The sequence below is a fragment of the Hylobates moloch genome, unplaced genomic scaffold (assembly GCF_009828535.3).
Source record: "Hylobates moloch isolate HMO894 unplaced genomic scaffold, HMol_V3 SCAFFOLD_9, whole genome shotgun sequence".
NCBI classification, from domain to species: Eukaryota; Metazoa; Chordata; class Mammalia; order Primates; family Hylobatidae; genus Hylobates; species Hylobates moloch.
In genome coordinates, this window is record NW_026652284.1 from 51,338,733 (window position 1) to 51,344,546 (window position 5,814).

General features: G+C 39.0%; 1 pseudogene; it reads left to right on the forward strand.

Moving 5' to 3' along the window:
- The first annotated feature begins 4,898 nt into the window (after positions 1-4,898).
- LOC116812646 (isopentenyl-diphosphate Delta-isomerase 1-like) lies at positions 4,899-5,610 on the forward strand (annotated as a pseudogene).
- The last annotated feature ends 204 nt before the right edge of the window (positions 5,611-5,814 follow it).

Genomic DNA, 5,814 nt, shown 5'->3' on the forward strand with positions numbered 1-5,814 from the left:
CAGCCAGGTATATTCTATGACACTGTTCACAACAAGTCTGGTAAAACCACTGAGGTTGAGTGACTCTCTTGAATGCAATAGAACCCAACTGTAACTGTCATGAACAAGGGGGACACTTGTCTCTATGTAGACAACTCAACTAAACTGTAAGACGCTGTGACACAAGGAAATGCCAAAGTGTTACATAAAGCACTGTAATGTGCCACCACAAACAACAAAACATATCTAGAAGTTGAGAGGGAAACGTGTGTTTGTGTGTGTGTGTGTGTGCGTGTGTGTGTGTGCTGGGGAGGCGGGGGGAACATTGTTAACAGTATTGTGTTCCTTGAAGTCCAAGCCATAGTGTCCATACTAATTCATGGTTGTTTCTAAAGCTCAAGTCTTATGAGAAAAGTACACCCAGAACCCTGAACTTAAATAAATGTCTTTACTCATCGGAAGGTCAACCCAATTTTATGGGCCAAATTGAAATTGACTCCAACCTTCCTTTTGCTTTGGGGCCATGGAGTCTGCATGTCTCCCATAGCCCATTCGTTCATTAAACATTTGTTGAGCACTTACACTGGGCCTGGCCCTGGAATACCAGAGTAAGTTACATTTAGAAAACTAAATTCCATGTCACAAATGAGTAGGGCTAGCTTGGACTGGGGCATTTGGAATATTCATGTGCCAAGCATAAGATTTTTGGTTTGTGACATGCGGTGGTGACGGTGATGGGAATCAACTGCTGTGTAGGAGCAGCTGTAATTTGAACCAGAGTATTTTGTTCTGGGTCAGGTGCATCAATAACTTGTAAAATAATCTACATTTCCAAAGTCACTTTAATCCACTCTTAGTCTTCACTTTTATGAATTCTGAACTCCTAAATGTGTCTAGGGTTTGGATCCAAAGATAAATAGTTTCCATTTCTATCCCTGGTTAGAAACAACACACAAATGGAAAAGTTGGGTTCAAAGGCACATTAATCACTCATTACAAGAGATGCCAATAGGTGGCCTGATCTTCACACCACTTCTCCATTTCACAGGAAATCTGGCAACACTTAATCATCAGTGGGCACTTATTAATCACTTTCCTCTGTATATTTTATAACAGTATTTGTCACTATAGTGATTCCCTGAAAACCGAGCTGGTAAGCCAGCAGGGACGCCTTCCTCCTTTGAGCAGGCTAAAATTAACTGCTCATTATGAAGTGCCACAGGAAAGCTACTAATGTGTCTTGTCCAGGAACAGTCACTTAAATCTATCACTGCTTAATGATGTGAGCTATGAAGTCTCTGTGTTCAACACTCATACGCTACCCTTCCCTAAGAGACTGGATGATCTGAGCTCCCCACTCCAGAAACTTAGCCACTGTTTGCAGCAGCATTTAGGTTCACTTTTAAGTAATTGCTGCTAAGCAAATTTACACTTGTCTGCCGTGGCCGTTCTTAGGTAATTCAATGCAAGTGTCCTAGAATAACCCAATATAAAATAAGCTAGTCGAAAGTAAGTGATTCCTACTTCAAGGGAACATTAACACCCACAGCACTGTAAGCAACCAGAAAGGAATGCAAAGTCCTCTCTGGAAGTGGACATTATTGGATCATGATTATGAATTTGCATACAAAGTCTCAGACTTTCTGCTTTCCACTTGCTGTTTATGCTACTTGGCAAACATTTGAAAGCTGAGACAGGACTTCTGGGAAGATGAAGTAGGTGTGTTCTTCCTCTCTCCTCCCACCAAGTACAACTAAGAACGCTGGACATTACGTGTAAAACACTGAATGGTGCAGAGAAGAAGCCAGGCTGGCTAGAGACCTGAGGAACATGATATGGATTTCCTGTGTTTTCTTTTTGTCTCATATATCCCAGACTTGAAGCTGAAGAAGCTGGCAACCAGGAAGCGCCAACAGGAAGAGGCATTAAAAAGCCCTAACAAAAGCTGATCCTCCCTAGGCAAGGGACCAGGAAAGAGGTAGCCTATCAGGACAGAAAACTTTCACAAGATAACCTCCCTGCCCCAGCCAAACACCATGGAAATAACGATGATCCCACTCTCATACCATGTCAACAAAGGCCAGGTTGGGAGCCTAGATTCCCACTCTCTCTGGGCTAGGGGGTGCCCCTCCACTCCGCCCCCTACCCCACCAGGGTGGTGTCAGTGGACACCACATGAGGAGGCTGGACTTGCACTCCCACTCAGCACCAATGAAGTGCCCCTCCCTCTGCCAGCTGTGGTGGTGTCAGAGAGGCCTAGAGGAGAGTCAGGAATGTCACTGTAGCCCACTGCAATGAGGCCATCCCTGCCAGGGTATCAGGGGAGGCCTCCTGAGGAATGGTCCTCTTCTTCATAACCAGGGACATATCGATGGAACTCCCAACACCCCCACCTAGAGCAGTGAGGAGACACCACCATTGTCAATGGAGACTGAATGGAAAACCTAGGCTTCTATCCAACCTCGAGGTAATGAGGCAGCACCCCACCCCCATCCCCAGCAGTGTCAGAGGAAGCTCACTAAAATCAAAGGTTTAAATAAGATCTTGAGTCTCATGACATAATACTTAAGTGTTTGGGTTTCTATCTAAAATCACACATTATAACAAGGAAAAGGAAGATCTTAAATTGAATGATGAAAGAAAATCACTGCATGCCTACACTGAGATGACACAGATGTTAGAATTATCTGACAAAAATTTTTAAGCAGCCAAGATAAAAATACTTTGATCAGCAGATACAAACATGCTTGAAACCAATGAAAACATGGTCTTAGCAAAGAAACAGAAAGTCCTCATAAGAAATAGAAGAGAAAACTAAATAAAAATTTTAGAACTGAAAAATATAACCAAAATAAAAAACTCAATGGATAGTCTCAACAGCAGAATGGAAGGGACAGAGGAAAGAATCAGTGAAGAGGAGGACAAAATAGTAGAATGTACCCAATCTGAATAACCTAGAAACCAGACTGAAAGAAATAGAAATCAGATTCTCAGAAACCTGTGGGACTGCAACAGAACCTCTAACATTTGTGTCAACAGAGTCTCAGAAGGAGAGGAGAAAGTGGACACGCCTGAAAAGTGCCCAAAGGAATGATGGCTGAAAACTTTGTAAATTTAACAAAAGACAAGCCTTCAGATTAAAGAAGCAAAGTGAATCCAAAATAGAAGAAACCCAAAGGAATCAAGTCATAATTTAAAACATCATAATTAAACTTCCAAAAACTAAGACAAAGCAAAGCAAATTTCTCAAAAAATTCAAAATCCAAAGAAAAACAATACCTCATTTATAAGGGGAAAACAATTGAAGTGAAAGATTTCTCATTGGTAGCCATGGAGGCCAGAGGAATGGCACAATGATTCAAGTGCTGAAAGAAGAGGATTGTTAGACTAAAAATCTACATCCAGTGAAAATATCCTTGAGGAATAAAAGGAAATTCAAAAGATCCTCAAATGAAGGAAAACCAAGAGGATTTGTTACCAACAGGACTACCCTAAAAGAATGGCTACAAGTTCTCTCAACAGAAAGGAAAGAATAAAAGAAGAAATCTTGGTACATCAGGAAGGAGGAAAAAACACAGTAAGTGAGAATATGGGTAAACACAACAGACTTTCCTTCTCTTAAGTCTTCTAAGTTCTTTCTAAGTTCCTTCTAAGAAAGAAAAACAGAGAACAAACAGAAACCGAAATATAAAACATACTTAACTCCTAACTTATAAATACACTAACCACAATAGTCTAAACATATCCTAACTATATGTTGTTTATAAGGAACTCATTTCAAACGTAATGCTATAGCCAGGTGGAAGGTAAAAAGATGGAAGAACATATATTATGCAAATATTAATCAAAGGAATGGAGGAGTGGCTACATTAATATCTGATAAAGCAGGCTGAAGAGTAAAAAGAAAAAGAAAAAATTCCAGAGACTGAGAGGGACATTACATAATAATAAAAAGTCAATCCATCAGAAGGCATAGTAATCCTAAATGTGTATGCGCCAAACAACAAAGCCACAAAATATGTGAAGCAAAAACTGACAGAACTGAAAGAAATTAACTAATCCATAATTATAGTTGAAGACTTCAATGTCTGTCCTTCAACAATTTTTAGGACAACTAGGCAGAAGATCAGCAAAGATACAGAATAAATCAACAACACTACAGCTTCTAATCAACATTTATGGAATACTTCCCCTAACAAGCAGAATGTACTCTTTTTTTTCAGAGATCCAGAGAAAATACAGCAAGATAGACCACATTCTGTGTCATTTTTAAAAATCTCAACAAAATTTAAACGAATTGAAGTCATTCTCTGACCACATAGAAACAAACCAGAAATCAAAAATGAGAAAATATCCAAACATATGGAAACTAAAAACTCTCTGAAACACCTCTGAAAATCCATGGATCAAAGAGGACGTCTCAAGAGAAACAAAAAAATACACTGAAGTCAGTGAAAATGAAAATACAGCATATTAAAATTTGTGGGAAACAGCTAAAGTCATGCTGGAAGGGAAATGTATACCACTAAGTGTATACATTAGAAAAGAGGAAAGTTTCAAATTAATAATTTAATTTCCCACCCCAAGAACCTAGAAAAAGAACAAAATTAACTAAAGCAAGCAGAAGGAAGGAAATATATTACAGTAAGAGCAGGAATCAATGATACTGAAAAAAGAAAAATAAGAAAGAATGTCAGGTTTTTTAAAATTTAGTACTTTGAAAAGATCAATAAACTTGGCAAACCTCTAGCAAAATTGACAAACGATTAAGGGAGAAAACCCAAAACATCAATATCGGGAAGGAAACTGGAGATATCACTCTCCTCGCAGACATCCAAAGGGTAAGAGGCCGATGTATGCAGAGGACAGAATCCAAAAAGGCACACACCTGGGCTGCCTGGTGTTCAAGCTGGAGGCTGCTCAGTGTTCTAGGACAAATCTGACACTTTGTAACAATGCTTGAAATAAATACCAGCCATCTCTATGAGCAACAGGTTCAGCTCTTGGCAGACACGTGTAACCTTATTGATGAAAATGACAATAAAATTGGGGCTGAGACCAAGAAGAGTTGTCACCTGAATGAGAACACTGAAAGAGGATTATTGCATTGGACTTTCAGTGTCTTCTTATTCAACACCGAAAATAAGCTCCTGCTAGGGGAAAGCTCAAATGCTAAGATTTCCTTTCCGGGTTGCTTTACCAATACTTGTTGTTGTCATCCATTAGGTTATTCAGGCAAGCTTGAGGAAAGTGATGATTTTGAAGTAAGGCAAGCAGTGCAGAAGCATCTGAAAGCTGAGTTAGGAATCCCCATGGAAGCAGTTCCTCCAGAAGAAATTAATTATTTAACATGAATTCACTATGAAGCTCAGTCTGATGGTATCTGGGGTGAACATGAAATTGATTACATTTTATTTGTGAGGAAGAATGTCACTTTGAGTCTAGATCCCAATGAGATTAAAAGCTATCTCAAAGGAAGAACTAGAAGAACTTCTGAAAACAGCAGCTACTTGTAAAATTAAGAGAACACCGTGGTTTCAAATTATTGTAGAGGCTTTTCTTATTAAACGGTGGGATAACTTAAATCATTTGAATCAGTTTGTTTACCACAAGAAAATACATAGAATGTGAATGTAGAGATGAATGATTACTGAAAAAATTCTCTACTTGGTAAATTTAAAATGATTGTTTTGTTTTAAATCTGGTTCCCTATTAGGGGAACTCTCATATGATACACCGACACTTTACAACTTGTGTGGAAAAAAGAATTAACTTACAACTTTGTATTACACACCCAGGATATATGCTCTGTTTGTAGAAGATGTTTATGAGGGA